This window comes from Lactuca saligna, chromosome 7 (assembly GCF_052625555.1).
Source record: "Lactuca saligna cultivar CGN05327 chromosome 7, ASM5262555v1, whole genome shotgun sequence".
Lineage (NCBI taxonomy): Eukaryota > Viridiplantae > Streptophyta > Magnoliopsida > Asterales > Asteraceae > Lactuca > Lactuca saligna.
In genome coordinates this window covers 102,038,990-102,066,112 of record NC_136423.1, presented here as the reverse complement: position 1 = coordinate 102,066,112, position 27,123 = coordinate 102,038,990, and positions in this window count along the sequence as shown.

Sequence of the window (27,123 nt, the reverse complement as noted above, 5' to 3'; positions counted from 1 at the left end):
AGCCGATGGCATTGATTGTTACCAAAGATAGTGATTTGACATAGCCATTCCACCATGTCAAGGCCCTTTCAGTGAAAGTGGCAGCAGCGAACTTTATTTTGCTTTCTTCGGGGCATGAGCACATTTCGAAGATAGGTTCAGTCCTTTCAATTCATTGGGACAAAGCAAGGATTCCTCCGGTCCCATTGAAAAATGTTGGTTTACAATTCATGAAATCTTTATAAGTACACGCCCTGTTTACGAGAGGGAATTTCACCATGTTTGGAGTTGATGCCCATTCTAGCTCCACTGGCATCACCAGAATTCATTTGAGTCATAGCGGCTGTTACAGCTGCAGTCACAGCTGTTTGAAACATCATAGGATCAAATTGTGGGGGAGGAGGTGGTGGAGGTGGAGTTTGAGTTGTGGGTCTGCCTCTGTTCGGACGCTTGCAGGGAGGCATCTTTTACTGGAAATTTATAAAGATGAAGGTAATAGTGAGAATCGGTTATCAGAGTAGAAAAACACAAAACTTCAGACTTTCTCATAAAGTGTGTAGCTACCAATATTAATGGTATTAATGATGTAAAATGAATTCGGGAAAAGCGACCTAACAGTAGGTCTTACATCAAACCATAAGGGAAAATGTTGGCAGCCTAAAGGCCTAATTAGAGTACTCTCAAAGTTAGGAATGTTTGCAAACAAGTGCTCTACCGAGCATAGAAAGAGAAAGGTTATTCCTTAAACAAAAGGGAAAGATAAGCAGATATCTTCTGCTGACGACGGTTACTCATTGGGCGAACCCTAAGATCAGCCAGTTGGCGAACAACTTCCTGAAGATGTCTCTCCTGAAGCCTCTGATGTGCTCGGAGTTCCCTAACTTCGGCTCGGGATGCAGCTAGCTGTTTCTGCAGAGCCTCATTGGTCCTCCTAGTCCTATCCATGGCTTCTTCCAGTTGGCGGATACGGACAGTGTTAAGGCTGGAGTTAGCATCAATTTCCACGACTCTGCCGATGGCTGCTTGACCTTGTTCGGTGTTCCTGGAAATCCTACAGACCATGATGGGCAAGACTCGGTCCGCTGATCCTCCTTCACTTATGTTGTAGAAGCTTCGGTCTTCGTTGAAAGGTAGAGGTTGACCCTGCTCATTGCTTCATCGGTTCAAAGTTATTGCCCACATGGGGGTGGAACCTTGAAATGTCGGACGGAGATTAGGGTTTGGAGCTACTGGGGGTAGGTTGTTGAATTCTGGTTCGGAGTCGAAGCTATCCGAAAAACCTTCAGCACGGTGATCATCCAAAGGTATCAGGTGATCATCTTCTGGCTCCTCATCGAGCCATCCTCCATTGCCTTGGTTCGGATAATACAGATCGTCAGGATGGTGGAAGCCAGCCATGCTATCTATGCGAGAATGGGGAAAGAAAGGTTAATAGACATACTAATCTAGGATACTTATAAGATGTTCGTTATTATTTGACCCAATGCTTGCATAGTGCATACCAATTACATGTAACCGAAGCAAGATAGTCCTTCGAATAAGCGACCCTAACTCCAGATCCCCAATCAAACAAGAACAGGAAATGAAGCAAAGGTCACAGATTCTAAGTCTATAGCACCCTAGTCACATGTAACCGTGGTGTATCCACTTAGCAACTATTTCCCTACTAGTAATGACCCTTTTAGTTATCACATATGCAGTTAGTTGAATACAGAATACTCATATAGTATTCTTGTTCTAGCGTTCTTATGGTAGTGTTGGTAAGTTTTTAGACTTGTTGCAACATCACAATCACTCTTAGGCACACGCTAGTCACTCCTGGAAAACTGTATTTGATCAGGCTACATCCACCCAGATGTGACTATATGTTTCTAAGCCTAATTGTGTTGTTTAACAATCTTAATACTTTTGTTCTGTTCTAATATGATACTGACCCTTTGTATTGGTGAATGTATATATATATATATATATATATATATATATATATACTTAATTAGATATTTTAGTATTTAAAAGTATATATTCTTGGTCAGAGTGTTTTAGTCCCAAAGTGTTTATAGTTTGTATATCTTTTAGGGGTTGATATACTTGATTCACTATAAACAATGCTCTGATACCAATCTGTCACACCCCAAAACCGAGAACAGCAGAATACATTCTGGGGTGGAGGACGTCATGTACAGTATCATAACAATTGCATAATAGTAAAAACAAGCGACAACAACCATTGCATTAATATAATATGTAACATCCCAGAATCGCAAGAGTAGAGTTGAAGGGCTAAAAGTGTAAGTTTTAGAGGGTGACTCGGCGAGTCCATGAATAGACTCGGCGAGTCAGGTCGCGACTATGGTCGCGTATCAAGTGGCCTACTCGGCGAGTCCAAAGATGGACTCGGCGAGTAGGTGCTGTGTGGAGAAAACCCTAATTTTCGGGGTTGAGCCCTATATAAAGAGCATTATACCCCTCCACAGCCTCCCTTATCCCTCCCTTGAGTTCCAGAAACCCTAAATTCGTGGAGAGTTCATTTGTGGAGCAAATTAGAGCTTGGAAAGGTGTTGGTTGAAGAAATCTTGAAGGAGAAGTGGCTTGGATCAAAGGGCTTTGCTTGGATTCGAGTTTGGCTGCTATTGAGGCATCTTTTGGAGGTAATACTTTCGTCCTTAGGCTGTGCATTCCAAGTTTCATCATTTTGGGGTTTGTGGGGAGTATGTCTTGGAATGTTTTGGAGTTTGGAGGATAGATCTGAGGTTGCTACCTCAGATCTGCAATATCGAAGGCCTAGAGTGCATTAAAGTTCCTGTGTTTGAGTGCTTAGTGAAACCACCATGTCCCAAACCTTGGTTCTAAGGTGAATAAGGCTTAGATCTCTTTAGATTCACGTAAAGTTTGCCACGTTACGTGATGGATGGATTGTAGGAGGTTGGATCTACATTTTGGATAAATTGCATGGACTGAGATGCTTCTGTATGGATTCAGACCGGTGGTACTCGTCGAGTCACATGGGGCGACTCGACGAGTTGCTTGAAGATGGCCTGGAACTCGACGAGTTGGAAGAAAAACTTGGCGAGTAGGTTGAAGATAGCCTTGGACTCGACGAGTCCATTTGGACTCGGCGAGTCTTGTCGAGGAAGTCCCAATATTTCTGGTTGAGTCGATGAATCGGTGAGTCAAGGGATGACTCGGTGAGTTGGGTGCGAGTGGTAATTAAGGGGTATTTTGGTAATTAAGGGTATTTATTGAGTTGTATGTTTTGATGTTCAGTGGAGGAGTTCGTGTCAGCGTTCGGAGCAGCGGGATCTTATCCTTTCAGCCGACAGTTTCGAGGTGAGTTATCCTCACTATATCAACAGGGTCTAAGGCACCAAGGTCGGCCCTTTATTGGATTGAGATTCGGATATGGTTATTATGTTATTGTTTGATGTGTCTGCATCCTGGTAGCTAGGATGGTACATGCTAGGAGAGCTTGTTAAGGTCAGTTTCCTGATATACAGAGTGATGCTATGCTAGTGACCGGTTAGGTTGGTAACCCGGTTAGGGTAATGATATGCTATGTGATCTGCTTGCTCGGTTTGTTGATTATGACTGTTATATGAATGTATGTTTTGTGCACATGGTTGTTTGGACTGGAGATGGGTTGAGGCGGGTCCTGCTTTGTGTTGTAGGCCAAGATACCCAGGGCGGACCGGTTGTTCCGAAGGCCCAACGATCGGTCCGGATAGGCTGTAGGCCCCACAAGGGCGGACCAGACGTGCCGAGGCTCGGAGAGTGGACCAGGCCGACTGAAGGCCCGATGCGGGCGGACCAGTCACACTGTAGACTCAGAGAGTGGACCAGGTGGGTTGAAGGCCCGATGCGGGCGGACCAACCCCACTGTAGACTTGAAGGCCATGACTAGACCTGGAGGATGCATCCGGTGGACTGAAGGCCTAATACGGCGGACCAGTCACACGGTAGACCCGATATGCATGGCTGTTCTATGTTCTGTTATGTTATGTATGTTTTATATGTTTTGGACCGGAAGGTCGCAGCCTGGAAGGGTGTATGCGTGGTTGGTATTTTGGGGGTATCTCACTAAGCTTTCGGGCTTACAGTTGTGGTTTAATGTTTTTCAATTTCTTCAGGAGACCTGGCAAGGCGAAGGCATGATCGTACCGCTCCTCATGATTTTGTAGCAATGTGATTCTGGGAATACTCTAATGATTTGTATTGAAAACCTTTTTGTAAACATTTTATTGAAAAATCGGGTTGATTTGAAAATTTTAAATTGGTTGTATTTTTCGGATGTTACAAGTTGGTATCAGAGCCTTGGTTTGAGTGAATTGGAGGAACACTTGTGTGACTCTAGTCTCAAATCGAGGAAGGTTTTCAAAAGAGAATTTAAAAATGGTTTTCAAAATAAGTAAAGGAGGACGCGGAGGTACGATCAGCCGGAGCCAGTAAGTAGCCCCAAAATACCATACATGACAATTGTTTAATTGATATTTGATAGAACTGCATGCTAGAGTTAGGCTAGGGATCTTCAGGATTTCTTGATGAGTTGCCTGATTTATGATGCCTGCTAGCCTAGGGTTCCTTATGAGAGATTTCTAGTGTTCCTCTAGTTGTGAGGATAGAGCGTTGTTATGTATGTCGCTAGGGTGATGTGGGAGTACTTCAAACAAATATGGGTAGGTGTGGAAGGTAGTATGGGCCCGTACTACTGAAAGCACGGACTCATACGCGTATCAGGGAAACCATGACCTCTAGGGTTGGGTTGAGAGCCGGTTCCCGGGTTAGTGGAATATGTCTGAGATTTTGGTGTTTTATTTTCAGTATGGAGATTTCAGGGCACGCTGAGAGTGGATCCGGGTTAGGATCAGGAGCAGGTGAGGGAGTCCCGGGTGGGTCTGTACAGCCCGAGGTTGTCTGCCAGATGAGTACGCACGAGTTGGATGCGAGGATTCATGAGATCCTTCATGATGAGGTTGCTGCATTGTTTCGGGCTGAGTTGCCGGAGTTGTTTGGGTCGATCAAGACCGCCATGGTGGAGTATTTTGATGAGCGCTATGCGGCTCTCATGGAGACGGCTGCCGCGGCGGCTACCACAACAGTAGCAGCGACAGGGGGAGGAGCCAGTATAGGTTTTCAGTATCGGGACTTCGATAATACGAAGCCTCCCACTTTTGATGGAGTTCAGGATCCGATCGTTGCTATGAGATGGTTATCAGACGTGGAGGGATGTTTCTTCACATGTTCATGCCCTGCTGATCAGAGGGTGAGGTGTGCTCTGAACCTGTTAAGGCTCGGGGAAAAGGATTGGTGGAGATTGACCACAGGGTCGTACTCGGACGCGTAGAGAGCTGTGATTTCATGGGATCGGTTCAGAGAGATGTTCAGCACTCGTTATGTTCCGTAGGTCGAGAGGGAGAGGTTGGCTCAGGAGTTCGTGGAGCTAAAACAGGATTCGGAATCGGTGACGGAAATCACCAGGTTGTTTACTGAGAGGGTGATGTTTTGCCCTGAGTTCTCTTCGAAGCAGGCTCAGATGTCCCGATATCTAAGTATGCTAAAGAGAGACATCAGACAGTTTGTGTCTGTGCAGAGGTGCGAGACTTTACTGGAGTTGCAGGAGGCCGCCAGGCGGCGGGAGTTAGAGATTGAGTTGCAGATGCGTGAGCTGAGGCACGCTCCGGTTCAGTCGCAGCCGGCGACGAAACGGTCTAAGACCGTTGATTCCAGGATGGGAGATCAGGGTAGCCACGTCTGTGGAAAGTGTGGAAGGGGTCACGCCGGGGTTTGTCGGTCCGGTGGAGCATGCCGCAAGTGCGGAAAGGAGGGACACTATGCGAGGGATTGTCGGCAGTTAGTGCCGGTTCGGGATTTGAGGTTATGCTATCATTGTCATCAGGTCGGACATTTGAAGGTCAACTGCCCACGGCTTGCTGCAGGACCGATGCAGGCTCCAGCACCGGCTATGTTGAGGATCACAGGTGGAGGTCAGGGTGGAGCGGAGCCCCCAAGGGCTTAGGGATGTGTTTTTCAGCTTGCTGCTGCGGGTACGTTTCCTTATATTGTTTTGATTATTTATGATTATTGTGGAGTATTGTTATCTGTTAGTTTCGTTGGTTGGTTATGGAATTGCGTTTCGGGTTTTCGTGTGGTATCCGTTGTCCCTTGAGGGTTTGGCAAGTGTGATCGAGATTTCGTCTTGGTATCTTTTGTTCCCTGAAGGATCGATATGGTTATGGATTAGTGCTTCGAGCTATCGTTGATTATCTTTGTGAGGATTGATGGCGGATGCGGCGTTGGTTTGAAGGCTGGGTAGATTCTGCAGTCTGAGGAATGGATATTGGAAGATTGGGTTCCTTTCGAGCGGGTTGTTCAATGTGGAAACATGATTTTTATGAAAGTTGTTAGCACTGGTGAGAAACATTTTGCGTGTAAGTGTTGATTTTCTGCAAGGTTGATTTGGGAGATCAGTGATGGTGACCGGTGATTTATTGTCAATGTCTTAAGTGGGGGAGAATTGGAAATTCTCCGGATGATCGTTGGGCTTGAGAGGTTGTTTAGTTGCTTGGGGAATTCAGCGATATTTCTATCAGTCGAGAGCAGGCTCGTATGGGTAACTTAATGTTTATCATAGTATCGATGGAACGTGTGTGGTTAACCGACACATCGATTGAGGGGTAAACACTTAAGGGTACCAAGTAATTTGCATGGTTACTTCACACCTTGTTTTGTGATCCTCGGCATCCCAGTTACAAAACCTGAATGGCACACTCAAGATTGAAACATGCCATTGAAAAGTTCAATGAATCTCAAAGATCTAGGAGTTTCAAAACCAATTAAAACCTAATAATACATTTCGTTTATCTTGGTGGAAATTGGTGAATCGTCATTCACCTACCTTCAAATATTTTATAGCTTGGATTACGGCATCCCTCTTCTAAGTTATAAAATAGTTTGTAGGGTCCTAGCCTTAATATTTCATATTGGGTGTCATATTAAGGACTTTAAAATCAACTATCTTGAATATCTCCCAAATGATGTCTGGTTTAGACATTTATGATCTTCCCAAATCTCTTGAAACAAGCTTTCCTAATGAAGATGATGTCCCTTGGAAATCATACTTCTTTCACCTCCTCCAATTACTCTCCCTAATCCACAAGTTCTTAAAAGTTTAAGGTCACTCGAACCCTATTGGCATGTGAAGGTCTAGGTGTGGTCACATCTTAGAGATGTAGTCACATATTGACAAGCCAGGAGAGAAGGGTGTCAAAGTCTTGAGGAAGTTGGTGGTTCAACTACTTTCTTATCACATAGTGAGTTCTTTTGGAACACCTATGAAACAGACTATGACAAGACCCTTAATGATCTTATCTATTTGCTAATATCAACTTCCTGAAACTTTATGGACATTGACAATGGTGACACTGGAAATACAGAAAAAGCATTCTCTTCCCAAGGAAAGGGATTGACCATAGTCAACTAGGTTGACCAAATGGTAAAGAGAAAAGGCTAAGTCTGTAATAGTCCCGTGTACCATTATCAAAGGGTCCATATGTTTATATTGCCAAAGGAAGGGTCATTAGGTGCGAAGCTGCCAAATTTACCTAAGGATGTTAAAGTCAATAAGGTTGACTCTACTTCAGGTAAAGTCCACTATCTAACTCAGCTAAGTTTCTATTCTGAGATTCTTATTACATGATATGACTGGGTCACATGTTGATGTTTTAAGAATCAAAGAAAAGTGAAGGAACTTAAAGAAAGAATATGTTGAATCTGATCGCATAGATGGATTTCTATCGCATAGTTTGAAGATCGGATTCTTGAGCTACTTCTTAGGAGTTATGAGATGTTGCTTAGGAATAGATAACAACAAGTTTTCATATGGATTGTAAGGATAAGTTTTTCCGCTAAGTTTTTAAAATAAAAGGAAAAATGATGATTTTATTTATTTTAAAATATCCTTACAATGGCATTTGAGGAAAAATTGTTGCTTATATGATTCCATTAATAGCAAGAGTGAAAATATGAAATTGATTCCTTCATTTGTGGTAATGTCTAAACTTACCAAATAAGGAAAGATTCTCATAACCCAAGTCTCAATTGGACCGGAACTTGGAATCATGCAAGTTTTATAGCTTGATGAATGAGAACTTTCAAGTATTGGAAAAATAAGACTAATTACTTGTTCACATGGATGTGTGAGTCAAGTAAAGGACTAAGGGATCGAGTACACATTCTTGTGCACTGGTCAAGTCCACCACAATAGATCAATAAGATTATTCGTCATAATTTACTAAAGTTCAGTAAATATGGTTATACATACAAGCTTAAGTGTAATTCTGAGACATTGGAAAAAGGTTCCAATGTACGTCAGAGCGAATAAGAAGAATCAAATTAGGCAGAAGGATAGAAGTTTCTCAAATCTAAAAAGATGGGAGAGTACTGTTCTATCAATTTTTATGATCATCTTAATGATTTAGAGACCTTATCACAGTTCATCCTCTAAGTGCTTTGTTATAGCTAAGAAGAGGAACTATGAATTGTTGAAGTGGTTAAATCAAGAAGATGATTCATACTTCGTTCCAAAAACAATTCTTAGAGTCATACTCCAATATTGTAACTTGAGTGACATGTCTCAGAGAAGGTTTAAAAACACAAGTCAAATGTAAGAGTAAAAGTTATCTACTCCTGGACATTTGAAATTGGTAAGTTGTGATGTTTTAGATAAAACAAAGACCATCTAAGGCTAATTGTGTGAAGTGTTTGTCTTGATTAGAATCCGCACTATCTCTTGGATGTTTGACAAGGGAGTCTTATAGGTCAAGAGGACAGTGGGAGTCTTAAAGGTCTTGAAAGTCTCAAGAACTAATCAAGAATAGAACCTGGAGTTCTTCTCTAGCACACGACTTAAGGTTTATAGCCTATCATCTTGACATATTCTGTGCCGGTTCCAATTAAAGATGGCTTTACATATGAGTTCTTAGAGTTCTCAATTGGTTGCACAATAACTTGGAAGCAATGGCAGGCCCTTGAGCTGCCAGGTGGCAAAAAGTTAAGATTGAGTTCAGTCCATATGCGTTTGGATTTGTCATTATCCTTGTCTTGCGACTATGGTTTTGATAATTCACATGGATAAGAAAACATACACCATTAAATCTAAGTGTCATAAGGTTTCTCTCTGATTCATGAAAATGATGGTAAGGACACACTTTCACTGAGTAGATTTCAGCTAGATAGCAATTGTGGTATTTGCATTCTCAAAGTCGTTAGTGGAGCGTGTGTGGTTTACCGGCACACTAACCTGGACTTGTGAGAAGTGGCAAAAAGGTCTAACCATTATGATTACGACATCCCTCTTCATAATTGTTTAGACATACAAGTGTGCTATCTAAGGGAAGGTGTATGTTTTTGATAAAGTTTTATCAAAACAATCTAGTATTAGAAATCTGGACTTTGGTAAGAAAGTCAGCTGATTTCTAAGTACATATCAAAGCTAGTGGGAGCATAAGTGTTATGCTAATAATCATCATGTTAGTGGGAGCATGATAATTGTGATAAGTATTGCAAGTTAGCAATGTTAATTATAGAAAACAAAAGGTTTCAATTGGGAAAAGTTGTTTTGCTATAATTAAGGGAGAGGAAATTATACTTCATCTCTTATCTATAAGCTTAGATCGTGAGGTTTTAATCATTTAGTCAAGGAAATATATATGAATTTCATGTTGGAATGGCTCAACATAAGGAAATTCTGTATATGGGTCCATTATTTGCGTTCTTAAATTTGATTATGATTACGGCATCCCTTTTCATAATCTGAATTATGAGAATTTGGCAAATAGAAATGGAAATGTTATAGCAAAAGACTGGTTTAGTCTTTATGTGAGACATCATGAATCGTGTCCCATATGCTTCGGATATAGGATCGATTACATGTGCTATATTCATCCTTTCTAAAATTTTCCAAATGCCTGGGGCATTAAGAAGGGAAAAGGTTTAGAACTGGATATGACTAAAAGGATTAAACAATTGTCGAGGACAATCTAAGGTTTACCAAAGATTGGTTGCTTAAGGACAGTTGGAAGTATAGCGATAATTCAGGAAGTGATAAGTCAAAATGGAATATGGAAAGGTTTCAAAGTTAGAATTTTCAATCTGTGTAAGATTAAGGAAACTTAATGCAAGAAGGATGTTTCCAAGGAGTTGATCTCCTTTGGAATGGTCTGTAATGGTTGTTGTCAAGTCCTTATGACTTTGTGCGTAATCATTACAAGAGGATCAATGCATATAAGTTTAGAATCTACCAGATTCCAGTAAATGACATGAATTTGGAATTCTTGTATTTGCAGTAAGGATTTGGGAGTGTGAAAAGAGAATCATTGAAGTTATGTTCAATGGATCTAGTTCACAAAGTAAAGATCATAGACAAACATAGTATACATACTTGGTGTATGGCATGACTAGTGTTTAGAAAACATAGTGTTCATTCTTGGAGCATGGGACAACTATTGTTTTAAATTCAAGAATAAAGTTGATAGCTGAAACAGTATACAATGAATAATGTGTAATCACATGGTGATAAATAAAAGGTGTTTTATTTATGTTCATAGGTTTGATACCATATTGGATTCAATTATTATTGTGTTTCACTTTGCATGTTTTGACTTCCCGAATAAACTAGGTTATTCTTCCGGAATGACTAAGTTATTCAAACCACCCACAGTCGGTCATATGTTGGAAGTAGATATGAATTAAGAATGTCATGGGTTGGCTTGTAGAGGTCTAAGGTGTTGGACAAAGGGCTACAACACTCATGAGTGCTCATAAGTTCTGAGTATTGGATTCAACTCGTGCTCATTGGAATCACTTCATGGATTTTATCACGAGCGATCATGAGACGATAATATCTTATATTCTTCAAACCTAGGGATATGAGTTGTTACTATGAGTTGATAGTACATTGATTGTGTGACATCCCCATTTTCACGGCCAGAAAAGATCGATTTTTGTTTATGCTTTATAAAAATCAGAGTACTTCTTTTAATAAAAATGTTGCGGAATTTGTTCCCAGAAAAACATGATAAATACGTTTTTAAAACATTTTCGAAGACACGTATTTTGTTCATTTTAAAACATTTGGGATGTCATCGTTAATACAGAAACATAAGCATAAACAAAACTTACATTTATTTACACTAGTGATCTACATCTCTTTAAATCTCTCAGTGTAATGTGACTTCATATCAACACCTGTGATATAAATAAACTGAGTTGGTCAGGTTGGGAAACCTGGTGAGTACATAGGGTTTTCAACCCACAATAATATAATTATTATTTTCAAACAATCAAACAATCAACCCAATTACCCATCCCTATTATCTGCTTTATTCTTAAGGATCTACCCTAAGAATCAACTATTCCTCGTTCATACATTCCTAAGGATCATCCTAAGGAATCGGCACGAAGTCCATCGTCACCAGGGTTTAGGCACTAAGTCTGCATAGTCGCCAAGGTTTTGGCACCAAGTCTGCATGATCGCCAGGGTCTAGGTATCAAGTCTGCATGATCACCAAGGTTTAAAGTACACCGGGTGAACACATCGTTCACAACACATACAGGTTGCGAGCCTGATAGTGTTCCACTGGACTATCTAGGATAGTCCGTGGTTATCATCCATACTCTGCTGAATGACAGGGACATCGTTTGGGAAAAAGGCTTCTCACATCGTACACCTCTCACCCATACCTTATAGTCTATATCACCTCTCAACTCATCATCCAACTCATATTTCATCTATTATATCTACCCATGTTTTACCCCAACATTTTCGTAGATATAAAATACATATATAGTTTAAATCATTTAAAACATGTATAAAATCTTTCACTCAGCATAGACAGCAAGTATTCAGACAATATGCACACATAGCACGTAATTTATATTAAAATACTTCATATCTATGTGTAAGATGAAAGGGACTATGCACTCACCTGAGAAGGTGGTGACTCGGTACTCGGACAGCGCTTTGTTTACTTTAAAATAATTTCCTTTGACGAAACCTAATATTATCACCACTAGATTTTAGTCTAATATTACCGTGACTAATTATTAGTCTTATTATTATTATTATTATTATTATTATTATTATTATTATTATTATTATTATTATTATTATTATTATATAAGCGTTTAAACAATACTTTTCAACTACTATGTACAGACAGGGGCAGACATAAAACACCGGAGGGCAGGACCATTTTGGCGTATAGCACTTCTGAAATCCAACAACCCTATGCGGCCCTTTAAACTAGATTTCCCGTACCGCGAGTAGTTAAAAGATATTATAACGACACTTATATAAGTCATAATAATAGCTCAAATATTTATTATAAATTTATAATAACAATACTAATTTTAAATATAAACTATATTTAAAATAGGGTAAGCATAACTTACTTTCAAGGGGATTTTAGCTAGGAGTCGGGCTCTGCAGGGGCAGAACTTTGTCGCTGAATCTTTCTAAGAAGGATTCGTGCAGCGCTTCAGCGCTCACCTTACTATACTAAAACTACAGAAAGAGAAGTCGAATCACGAGGGATCGAAATGCTCGGGGGATAAGGAGAGAAAGACTCTTGAATCAAGAGAATGGTGCAAGAAATATGAGAGACCAAGGCTCTTATTTATACTAATTGAATTTTCAAAAACTACCCTCCATAATTACTTAATGACCTTTTAGTTATATAAACAACTAAACACCCCTCTATAATACTATTTTAAATGGATTTAATGATATTTGTACTAAACTAATGTCGAAAGAACTCAACATTAGTCTTATAATGACCGCATCGTCGATACCTTTCTAATGATATATACATATGTATATATGTGTGTACGTATACATGATTTATACTTTATTTTAATACGCAAATATGCTATTATAATTTGTAACTCGTTCATACGAACTCCGTTTTTGACGTTCTTTATATCCACGCGTAGGTGGAGACGTAATCTACAACTTTCGTTTAGACTCCGTCGGCTAATTTTGACTTCATTTTTAAAGTTATATTTTTAACAGGCCGGGACAGGATTGGTCCGTTAAAATCTCATAACTTCTTTATCCGATGTCCATTTTCGTCTGTCTTTTTATCGTTACGCTACTAATAACGAGATCTTCGATTCTTGTTTAGGTTGTGTCGGCTAAAAATCAATCGATCTAAAATTCGAATTTCGGGCTGTACACCGCTAATCCGAAACTTCGAAAAATCATAACTTCTTCATACGAAGTCAGATTTGGGCGTTCTTTTTATCGATGTTCTTAGTTTAACATATTCTACAACTTGGTTAAGATTATTTATTCTAAATAATCTTTTTGTCCAAAATTCGTTTTCGACCCCTATTGCCTCTAAATTGACTAGCCCGGATATGCGGGCGTTACAATTATCTCCCCCTTAGGATGATTACGTCCCGGAATCATCAACGAAACAGGGCTCGTATAATGACTCCATACGTCATCTCTTCATCCTAGTTAATAATTATAACTTCTATATTCCTTCAAGTCTATCTCTTAGACTCATTGACTGTAAGCAGTACTTGATCGTGCACCTGCTCTCTACCTCAGGCTAGACTTCAAATTATGACCTATCATCATGTGATGCACATTTAGACTTAGGTCTCTTAGAGTTAAATTCTAAAATAGACTATGCCTTCCTTCATGTTCTAATGTGATATAATCACACTTTAACATGTAGCGTTTCTGGCTACCAACTTCTTTAACAACGAACACGATACTTCTATTAATGGCTTTGATTTCAATTGTTTGGTTTAAGTCGGACGCTACATCGAACTTGGTTCCCTGAACCACGCAACATACTCATCGTAGTCAGACTCAATTCGGTATGACCACTAGGGTTGGAAATCAACAATCTTTTTAGTCATTATCGAAACGATGGTAATGAAATACTTGAAAAAAAAACATAATCAGTTACTAGATTCTTGGTAACCTTGTGACTTTCCCTGATCCAAGTGTGAGTCCTGTGCTTCCGATAGTATAGGCCTCTACTACCATTCACACCTACTCATAGTCGTCGCAAGTATTGTCCCGCCGTTTCCCAAGTCACCATACAAGAAAATCACATAACATTTTAACACATCAGATAACAGAATGAAGGATTTATTATTTCTTGAAACTATTACATAGGTGTCCAAGTTCACCCTAGACTATGCCTCTAATAGGCTACATCATACGACACTATGGCTACTGCATAACTTGATCTTCGGATATGAAGTCCTCATCATTGATTCCTTGCACGGTTTTCTGCTTCGTCGAGGATCATGTGGAATGCCCTTGGCCTCGGTGGCGTTTCTGGTCTTGCTGCCTTATTTTTCCCCGGGCAGTCCCTGGAAATATGCCCTTCCTTGTTACATCCATAACACACCTTCTTGTTGGACGCACACTTGCTGGCGTAATGCCCTATCTTCCCACATTTGTGGCAAGTCACCTCCTCGCTACATTTCCCGAAGTGCTTCTTTTTACACTTCTCACACCACTTGGTTTCACCTCCTCCTCCTTCTTCAATCTTTGAGAATTTCTTTTCCTTGTTGGATTTTGATGATCCTTCATGTTTCCTTTTCTCGCCAACTTCAGCTCTCTCCAGACCTTTTTCCCTAATCTGGGTCTCAACATTCCTGGCTGCCCAGATGGCTCCTTTCAAAGTGGTTGCTTGCTTGACCATTGGTCCAAAGTCTGCTGGTAATCCATGGGCAAACTTATTGACCTTGGAGAGCTCAGTTGGAACTAGATAAGGAACAAGCTTTATTTTCTCTGTAAAACTTGCAGCATACTCTATGACACTCATCTTTCCCTTCTTTAGATTCTGAAACTCGTTGTTCATCTCGAGAAGATCCTGCTCAGAGCAGTACTGCATTTTTAACTGCACTAGAAAATCCTCCCATGACATCTTGCTCGCTTCTCCTTTGGGCATCGAATCGGCTAGTAGCTTCCACCAGCTTAGTACTCCAGATTTCAACAAAGGAACCGCGAGAGCGTTCTTTTGCCTGTTGCTACACTCGCAACTCTCAAACATCGTCTCCATCTCAGAGATCCAGTTCATGACTTCCACCGGCGTCGGGCTTCCAGATAGACTCGGTGGTTTGGACGCCATGAAATCCTTGTATTTGCATCCACGTCCATCATTTCCTCCATCCTGGTGGTTTTGCCTAACTATCGGTGGGTTGGCTTGACCAACAGTCCCACTGTAGTTTCCCTCCTCAGTCTGCCCTTCGTTCAACTCGGGCTGTTCGATCTGTATGGTTGCTTCTTCTCGATTTTGCCGGAGCAAACATCTGGTTTCCTCCATTTGACGATCCAACATCGCCTGGATCATCGCTTGCACTCCGGCCATTGTTATTGGCTCAGCAGCGGTTACCACAACCGGTATTTGCTCAATCACCGGGGGTTGGTTCCGGTCCCCATTTGCATTCATGTTTCCGCTACGGGTCCTTGCCATCTTGATCTATACACTGAATAAGGTGAATCTAGACCTTTACTTAAGATTGACGTTTAAATCATCCTTATCACTCCGAAACGTTTATATGCTAGTTCTAATATCGTATTCGTACGTTTAGAATCCTAAACACATAAGGTTTCCAGATCCGGTCGGCAACAGACCATAGATCCGATCAAACTATAGCATCATTTAGCACGTAAAAGGAATTTAGGCATCATTCCTAAAATAAGCTAGTACTTGTGTCTATTCAGGTGCATTACCTAAATCTATTTGACACACTCCTCACAATCATCACTTAGCATTCTAAGTTTAAGTCTAGAAATAAATCCATATTCCTAGTTCACTTAAACTAATGCTCTGATACCAACTGTGACATCCCCATTTTCACGGCCAGAAAAGACCAATTTTTGTTTATGCTTTATAAAAATCAGAGTACTTCTTTTAATAAAAATGTTGCGGAATTTGTTCCCAGAAAAACATGATAAATACGTTTTTAAAACATTTTCGAAGAAACATATTTTGTTCATTTTAAAACATTTGGGATGTCATCGTTAATACATAAACATAAGCATAAACAGAACTTACATTTATTTACACTAGTGATCTACATCTCTTTAAATCTCTCAGTGTAATGTGACTTCATATCAACACCTGTGAAATAAATAAACTGAGTGGGTCAGGTTGGGAAACCTGGTGAGTACATAGGGTTTTCAACCCACAATAATATAATTATTATTTTCAAACAATCAAACAATCAACCCAATTACCCATCCCTATTATCTGCTTTATTCTTAAGCATCTACCCTAAGAATCAACTATTCCTCGTTCATACATTCCTAAGGATCATCCTAAGGAATCGGCACGAAGTCCATCGTCACCGGGGTTTAGGCACTAAGTCTGCATAGTCGCCAAGGTTTTGGCACCAAGTCTTCATGATCGCGAAGGTCTAGGTATCAAGTCTGCATTATCACCAAGGTTTAAAGTACACCGGGTGAACACATCGTTCACAACACCTACAGGTTGCGAGCCTGATAGTGTTCCACTGGACTATCTAGGATAGTCCGTGGTTATCATCCATACTCTGCTGAATGACAGGGACATCGTTTGGGAAAAAGGCTTCTCACATCGTACACCTCTCACCCACACCTTATAGTCTATATCACCTCTCAACTCATCATCCAACTCATATTTCATCTATTATATCTACCCATGTTTTACCCCAACATTTTCGTAGATATAAAATACATATATAGTTTAAATCATTTAAAACATGTATAAAATCTTTCACTCAGCATAGACAGCAAGTATTCAGACAATATGCACACATAGCACGTAATTTATATTAAAATACTTCATATCTATGTGTAAGATGAAAGAGACTATGCACTCACCTGAGAAGGTGGTGACTCGGTACTCGGACAGCGCTTCGTTTACTTTAAAATAATTTCCTTTGACGAAACCTAGTATTATCACCACTAGATTTTAGTCTAATATTACCGTGACTAATTATTAGTCTTATTATTATTATTATTATTATTATTATTTTTATTATTATTATTATTATTATTATTATTATTATTATATAAGCGTTTAAACAATACTTTTTCAACTACTATGTACAGACAGGGGCCAGACATAAAACACCGGAGGGCAGGACAATTTTGGCGTATAGCACTTCTGAAATCCAACAACCCTATGCGGCCCTTTAAACCAGATTTCCCGTACCGCAAGTAGTTAAAAGATATTATAACGACACTTATATAAGTCATAATAATAGCTCAAATATTTATTATAAATTTATAATAACAATACTAATTTTAAATATAAACTATATTTAAAATAGGGTAAGCATAACTTACTTTCAAGGGGATTTTAGCTAGGAGTCGGGCTCTGCAGGGGCAGAACTTCGTCGCTGAATCTTTCTAAGAAGGATTCGTGCAGCGCTTCAGCGCTCACCTTACTATACTAAAACTACAGAAAGAGAAGTCGAATCACGAGGGACCGAAATGCTCGGGGGATAAGGAGAGAAAGACTCTTGAATCAAGAGAATGGTGCAAGAAATATGAGAGCCCAAGGCTCTTATTTATACCAATTGAATTTCCAAAAACTACCCTCCATAATTACTTAATGAACTTTTAGTTATATAAACAATTAAACACCCCTCTATAATACTATTTTAAATGGATTTAATGATATTTGTACTAAACTAATGTCGAAAGAACTCAACATTAGTCTTATAATGACCGCATCATCGATACCTTTCTAATGATATATACATATGTATATATGTGTGTACGTATACATGATTTATACTTTATTTTAATACGCAAATATGCTATTATAATTTGTAACTCGTTCATACGAACTCCGTTTTTGACGTTCTTTATATCCACGCGTAGGTGGAGACATACTCTACAACTTTCGTTTAGACTCCGTCGGCTAATTTTGACTTTATTTTTAAAGTTATATTTTTAACAGGCCGGGACAGGATTGGTCCGTTAAAATCTCATAACTTCTTTATCCGATGTCCATTTTCGTCTGCCTTTTTATCGTTACGCTACTAATAACGAGATCTTCGATTCTTGTTTAGGTTGTGTCGGCTAAAAATCAATCGATCTAAAATTCGAATTTCGGGCTCTACACCGCTAATCCGAAACTTCGAAAAATCATAACTTCTTCATACGAAGTCAGATTTGGGCGTTCTTTTTATCGATGTTCTTAGTTTAACATATTCTACAACTTGGTTAAGATTATTTATTCTAAATAATCTTTTTGGCGAAAAGTCGTTTTCGACCCCTATTGCCTCTAAATTGACTAGCCCGGATATGCGGGCGTTACAGATTGCACGAAAACGAATTGGTAACTCGATGTTATAAAACGTGTCTTTGTGTATGATTCAACAAGTAGTAGAACAAGCCATATGAGTTGAAGTTTATCCATTCCTTTTACCTTCAGGATAAAAGCGATATTTGTGGGCCCCTTGATGATTTGATGATGACAAATGGAAGTGCTCGGCCGGGCCAGGACTGATTTGATTTGTTCAATTAGTTAGTCGTCATAAATCGGAAATCAGGAAACAAAAAATGGAAAGAGAGAATGATTATAATCCATGTCTCAGTCCATATGATATCTAGAATGGAGGAATATATGATCCCTTATCTAATGGACAAGTCATTGACAAAGGTCAGAGTTTATCGACAAGGTTAGAGTTCGACAGAAGCTTTTAAGAGCTACGATTGCCAGTTGGTTCCTGAAGTCATACGCAACAATAGTTTTAGACTTATCCAAGTGGGAGACTGTTGGATTAATGTCTAAGTCCATAACTATAATTGGTAAGACTTGACCCGACCCGGCATGGTCCATTTGGGTTGCATGGCATCATGCACTTGGATAGACTATAATGAGAGAAATAAGACACTTATGGTTATTAATATATTATAAGTTCTAGTATATTAATAATAAGAATAATGATATTATTTAATTAGTATTGATCAAGAATTAATCTAGGATTAATTAAGTGATCAAAAGAAGACTAATTAAATATATGGGTTGATTGTGTAAATCATCCATAATTGTATAGTGGGCTAATGCTCCATGGATAATCAAGTTGGGCTAAAACCCATAGGATGGTCCATGGATGCTCCATGGTGTATTTGAACCCATGGATCCAAGGAAATGGAAAGTCATGACAATTAGGGTTTACCCTAATTGTAAGACTATATAAAGATCTTATTCTTGACAAAATCGACACTAGTATGATTCTAGAGAGGGCTAGCCGATTTAATGAAGTGTAGAATTCTCTCTAAGTTATTCCAAGTGCTTATGGTGTTGTGTGAACCATTTGAGGTGTCACACTTGGGGCACTAGGCACTCAAGCTTCATGAAGACAAGCACTAACAAAAGGTATGTTATTCTAACTTGTGTTATTCAAAATTTAGTATGCTAGAATAGAACAATACCTTGGAAAGTTGATATTTGCATGTATAATAGAGAAAACATAGATCCAAGGTATTTAGGGTTGCGTGTACACTTAGGAGTGTTAGAATGCTCATAACCCAACACGAACATCATGTGTATAGATTTATACGGGACTGTCACTCCCACAGCCAGACTACTAGCTACAGTCTGCATCGGTAAGGCCCATGGGTGACATAATGCCACTACCTCTACGTGTGACCGAGAGGGTGTATCGTCGATCAACACAGATACTCCATTGTCGATCAGCATGGTTACATACTATATCTTCGATCAACACATATACTCTATCGTCGATCAGCATGGTTACATATGAGTTCCACAATAGAAGTTTATGCAATTTAAGCAAAGGTTGGATGAGCATTCTTTAACTCTTGAACTCCACAATAGAAGTCTATGCAATTTAGAAAGCTTTGATGAGCATTGTTTAATTCTTGTGTTCCACAATAGAAGTCTATGAAATTTCACAAAGCTTTAATGAGTGTTGTTTAATTCTTGATTTCCACAATAGAAGTCTATGCAATTTAGAAAAGCATTGATGATCATTGTTTAATTCATGACTTCCTAATATAAGTTTTCAATGCAATTTAGCCAAGCTTTGATGAGCATTATTTAATTCTTGAGTTCTACAATAAATGTCTATGGAATTTAGCCAAGTTTTGATGAGTATTGTTTAATTCTTGAGTTCCACAATTGAAGTTGATGCAACTTATTTAAAGCTTAGATGAGCATTGATTAAATCTTGAGTTCCACAATAAAAGTAATCTATGAAATATATGAAAGCTTTGATGAGAATTGTTTAATTCTTGAGTTCTCCAGTTGAAGTCTGTGTAATTTAGCAAAGCTTTGATGAGTATTGTTTAATTCTTGAGTTCCACAACAGAAGTCTATACAATTTATCAAAGCTTTGATAAGCATTGTTCAATTATTGAGTTACATAATAAAAGTATTCAATGTAATTTAGCAAAGTTTTGATGAGCATTGTTTAGTTCTTTTTTTTTTTTTTTGAAAGAGCCAAAGCTCAGCAAACTTTATTAAAAAGAATAAAAGAATACAAGAGACAAACCATCAAACAAAATACAAATATAACCATCCTATCCATAACCAACTACCAAACCATTTCCTAATAAGAAGCAATAACCACTCACAACCCCAAAACACCCTAAAATCCTTAAAGGTAGCCCATAAACTTATTGAAAGAGGGAAAAAAGGTAACTTCACCCCCTTGCTCCAACCAAACCACCAACAAATAAAGAAACCAAAGCAAGGGGTAAGGCCCTTAAAAAAACCCTCGGTCCATAAGCTAACCTTTAAGAAAAAAACCCTCAAATTCAAAACCCACAAACCACAAAAAACAAGGAAATCCCAATAAACTAAACCACAAATAAACATAACATCAAGGAAAAAACAGGAAATCCCCTCACGACAATTAGTCCCAAAGCTCCTGTCGCAATCCTTGTCTTTAACATCCTTCAAAGTCCTCATCAAGGAATCCATAATCTCTCCACAGCTATTGCCCACCACCAACCAGTGAATCAGATTAAGTTTCATACTAGACATGGCATCAATCACATGTCTAGGATTCTCTATTTGGGTAATCTCAATTAAGATCATATCCAAACAGAAAATCCCATAGGTACAAGTCACATGATTTAAGAGTAAACTCTCCAACCAGTGACATATTCCGTCAATTCCATTGTGCATATTTTTATTCCCAAAATACCCCCACCATATACCATTAATAACATCATCCTTATTTAACTGCCACCACTGCCAAACCCAAAACCATGACCAACCACACTCCAAACAGCAAAACCAGAAAAAGATCTCCATTATTCAACATTCTCAATTCCTGAAATACCCCAGATCAAACAAACCTTCTTATTGATCAATTTAACTCTTTTCCTTAATCCCATCAGCTTCAAACGAATCTCATTCTCAATACTAGCTACAACCCCCTCAACTGATATTCTGCTAGAACCAAAAAGTCTAGCATTTCTCTCTCTCCAAATATTAGACACACAGCTAGCAATCATACATTTAATGATCAAATTCTCACCTGTCTTCATTTTAAGCATTCTGCTCAACATTAAAATAAGATCATTCCATTCAACCATTCTCAAATTTAGCCCCACTTTACTGCAGAAATATTTCCAAATTCTAGAGGAATACTCACAATTAAAGAATAAATGGCTATGCGAATCAGGCACATTATCACAAAAAGGACACAGCAACTTACCAGCCAATTCCCATCCTCTAACCCTATCCTGAGTTTTTAATCTGTTCAGAATAGCCAACCATAAAATAAAAGAGTTGCGAGGAATGCAATTATTATACCAAACAAGATCAAACCAAGGCACAATATCCCCAAAATTATTCAAATCATTCCACACCTGTTTGCATGAAAATTTTCTGCATATACCTCCCTTATCCCTCCATCCAACAACATCATTCAAATTGGAATCAATACAAAACATAGGAGCTTCAGTCAATCCAGGGAACTTGTTAACCCATTCAACCGGCCATGAATAAGAATCAAACTCAAGAACATCACAAACTAAAGCAGAATCACTAAGACCATTACTAATCCACTCTCTCCTAGGAATAATAGTACAAAGAATACCTATAGGATGCCACCAATCATGCCATAAAGAAGTGTTCCTCCCATTACCCACACATGATATAACATGAGGCCTAACAGTATTCCTTATCTCCAAAAATCTCTTCCATGTCCAGTTCATACTCTTTTTCTGCATAATATCCCAAAAATTCCTGCTACCAATATAATTAATTCTCACCCACTGCACCCACAGGGAGTTTTTGTTATTAACCACATTCCAAACATGTTTAGCGAGTAAAGCATCATTCCATTTCCTCAAATTCTTTATTCCCAGCCCACCATACTCCTTAGGTTTACAAATATCAAGCCACTTAACTTTAGCTTTACCTTTGACTATCTCACCATTAGCCCATAAAAAACTCCTGCACATCTTCTCAATCTCATTAATAGTAGCAATTGGAATTTTAAAAATAGAAGCCCAATAAACATGAATAGAAGTTAAAACCGAATTAATGAGTTGCAATCTGCCAGCAAAAGATAAGGTTTTACACTTCCAATTGAAAATTCTCAACTTAATCTTTTCAATCAACTTTTTACAATCTCTATCAAACAATTTAGTAACACACATAGGAACCCCCAAATATTTAAACGGAAATTTCCCAACTTCATAAGGAAGAATACCTAAAATAATCCTTCTCATATTAGGCTTAACACAACTGAAATAAATCTGACTTTTCTCCATACTAACCTTCAGCCCTGAAATCTTATTGAAATCATCAAGGGCCTTCCTTATAATTCTGGCCGAATTCCCATTACCATAAGAAAAAATTAACAAATCATCAGCAAAACATAAATGGGAAATTTTGAGGCTCAAACATTTACTATGGAACTTAAAATTCAAAGAATCTTCAATAAGTTTACCCATAATAATATTGAAAACCTCCATAACTATAGTAAATAGGTAAGGAGATAAAGGATCTCCCTGCCTAAGCCCACGCTTTCCTTCAAAATACCCATGATTTTCACCATTAAAATTGAGCATGAACCACGGGGAAGAAACACAAGCCATAATCCATTTCACCATAACTGGATGAAACCCAAATCCCTGCAGAATTCTATTAAGAAAATCCCAATCCACCGTATCATAAGCCTTTTGTATATCAATCTTTATCGTACATTTAGGGGTACCTCTCTTTTTTTTGTACCCCACCATCAACTCCTGAGCAAGAAGAATATTGTCCAGAATAGATCTACCAGGAATAAAAGCTGATTGGTTATTACTTACAATATCACCCAAACAATTTCTAATTCTATTCACTATAATCTTGCTGATACACTTATAAAAAGTGTTACAGCAAGCTATAGGTCTAAAATCAGACACTTTCCTCGGAACCTCAACTTTAGGGACCAAAACAATTCTCGTGGCATTAATCCCATTCAACAATTTACCAGTCCAAAAAAATTCTCTCACAGCCTTACAGACATCAGGACCAACAATACTCCAAGAACTTTTAAAAAATTTAGAAGAATACCCATCAGGCCTAGGGGCACGATTGTCATCTATATCAAACATCGCCAATTTAATTTCTTCATCAGTAACCACTCTAATCATATCAACAGCCACCCTACTATCCAATTTTTTAGGAAAAAACTCATCATTTAAGCCCGATAAATCAGTATCATCCTTACTTCCCAAAAACTTATTAAAATGAGACACAAATTTCTCTATCATAGCCTTCCCACTCACCCAACGACCATCTTCATTCAGAACCATCTGAATACGATTATTGATACCCCTGCTTTTAACAATTTTGTGAAAGAATTTAGAATTATTATCCCCATCCTGTAACCATTTGATTTTAGCACGCTGAGCAAGAATCTTTTCTTCATCTATACAAGCAGTATTAAAATCAAAAAGAATTTTAGCATGCTCTTCCCTAATCTTGCAATCAAAAGGATTAATGTCAATATCTTGTTGTTTACACTCCAAATCCTTTCTTAACTTCTGAATTCTTTTTCCAGCTCCCCAATATTTATTACACATCTCCCTGCAATGTTTTTTGAGAATCTTCAACTTTTGTGTCACTTTAAACATAAAAAAACCATCAATATTCATATCCCAAACCTCCTTAACCAAAGGAAGAAACTCCTCCTTCTCAGAGATAAAATTCGCAAATCTAAAAGAAGGTTTCCACTTCACTTTGTTACCAGGAAGATTTAAAATAGCAGGGCAATGATCCGAATTTCTGTATGGTTTGAAGACAGCATGAGCAAGAGGATGGATCGACAAAAATTTTTGATTAACCATAACTCTATCAAGCTTCTTCAACAGTCCCATATTACCCATAGGAGTTTTGTTCCAAGTAAACTGAAACCCATACGACTTCAAGTCCTCCACTTCAATAAAACTCAAACAATCAACAAAATCTTCAACTCCTTTAGGAGTTCTAGAACAGCTTTCAGAATATTCCGAAGGTTTTATAGCAACATTAAAATCACCTAATAAACCCCAAGCTTCCCTATTAACAACCAAACTATGTTTTTTCAAATTATCCCAAAGTAATCTTCTTTCAATATAATTCGAAGCAGCATATATAAAAGACAAATACATGCCAAGATCCGAATTACACAATTTAACATAACAATGGATAACCTGTTTGGATTGAGAAAGCAGAATCACATCAAAAAGTCTAGGATTCCACCCCACTATTATTCTAGTACCAGCTTCACAACTATTATTATTAGAGATCCAATCCCACTGCCCAAAAGTCTTAGCACAAACACTCTTGAGATTTAAGATTTTGACATGAGATTCAATCACAGCACAAATACCAAGGTTATTACACCTAATAACATCAATAACCTCCTTCTGCTTAACAGATTTATTCAACCCCCTAACATTCCAAGCACCAACAGCCATCATTGGGAAATAATAGAATTTTTGGCATTTACCTCCTCAAATGCCTGAGAACTCCCCATCTTACTTCTATTATTATCCAACTCCAACTTATCCTTATTCACTTTATTACTTTCATTTCCTTTCTTCTTCCCCTCTCCCTTGCTTGAAGAAATCAAATTGTTATTCTTGCTTTCATTAGAACCCATTCCAGCATCACCACTATCAACATTTTGATTAACAACTGTCTTCACAACCTTATCATCTTCTTCCATTTTATCCAAAACTTCCTCTTCAATCTCTCCTAAGATTTCAAAACTGTTTTTATTACTTAATCCCTCCCCTATTATATTCTCACTACCAAGACTAAAATTGCCCATCTCTGCCTTCTTATCCTTTTTAACTACAACCTCCTGCTTATTATTCACCATCAACCCCCGACTTCCAATAACATTCTGCCCATTAACAAACTTCTCATAATTTCTGTTCTTTCCTAAATTCCAGTGACTTACTCCTTTATTACTCCAATTCCAATTTTGCCCTTTACCATTTCCATCTCTATTCCCATTTTTGCTTTTAGAGAAAATACCCCTTCCCCAATTCCCATTCTTCCCATTATTCTTCATATTATTCAATTGATTATAACCCTCTTGAGACTTGCTAGTGCCTTCACCATCATTATTACCCATAACCTTTTTATATTTAACTTCTGTGAAACCATCCCCATTAACAACTTCCTTCCCTTTAATGTTCTTTAAATTTCTCACTTCTCCACTATTATCCTCCTTCACAACATTCATAGCAGCAGCACAAACTTTATCCACATGCCCATAAACTTTACAATGATTACATCTAGAAGGAATCCAAGCATATTCAACATCAAAACTTTGAATCACAGCAGAATTAGAGACAAAATCCCAAGTAGCTATATCAATCTTCTTTCTCCATTCCTTCCCAGCATCCATTTCAACAAGAATTCTAGCATAAGCACTCCTTCCTTTATGTTCCAAACACATATCCTCAGTAAAGGAATCAAAAGCCAAAGGAATACCTATCTTACTAGCAATTCTGCATAAGTTTTCACCACTCCAAACTTCCAAGGGCAAATCAAATATTTTAATCCAAACAGGAATTTTATCATGCTTATTTTTAGTTAATGTCAAACCAGGCCTCCATCGTTGAAGAAATAAAGGCATATTATTAAACATTAACCAAGGACTACCTTCCAAAACAGATAACATCCCCTTTTCATCACTGAATTTAAAAAAGAAAAATCCTTTACTGTTCATGAACACCTCTTCCAAACCCACATTCTTCCACAATCTTCTAACTTCTTTCTGAATTACAGGAAACGCCAACTTCTTGTCAATCATATAACCATAAAGAGTATTAGTAAAAGGAATACTAGCATGCTTTAGATTCTCAATTGGAATTATAACAGGACCATCCTCTTCCCCTTTCTCCCCTGGAATGAATCTAACATCAATCTTACCCTTATGTCTATTACCTTTTAACACACCTGCATAAGAGTTCATAACATTCCCCTGCATTCCTCCTTCCTCCTTATTGCCAATCATAGCATTTCCAAAAATAGAAGGAAGTAAATTAATGCTATTAATAACAGTACCTGACTTCTCATTGCAGCTAGTATCCATATTACTCTTAGCATTAACCTCTTTTTCTATTACAATTTCCTCATCCTCACTAGTATCATCCTCACTTGAATCATTATCCCCTTCCTCATCAGTATACTCATCATCATCAGTATTACCATCAATCTCCTTGTCTTTCTTTTCCAAATTTGCCATATCAACATCCATTTTCTGATTCTTCCCACTATCTAATTCTTTTCCCATAGTCTTCTCAACTCCCTTTCTCACCTGTCCTTCTTTCTTCAATTCACTCAGAAATTGAAATCCAATTCCTGGAATGAAATCTTCATTATTATTAGCCCTTTTCTCCCCATCAGTTATAATCTTCACAACTTCATTATCTTCCCTAATAGAGTTATTCTGAATTTTATCATCCATCACCGATATGGAAGGGTTCACATTAACCATTTCACTTATAACATTCTTCAATTCAGAGTTTGAACTCAAAACATCATTACTCATCATCAACCCATCCCAATTTCTCATCAAATTAGCAGTATTACCAGTTGGGATAGAAACAACATGAGAACTAACCTTTTTAGAGTTACCAGACAACCCTTTCTTCAA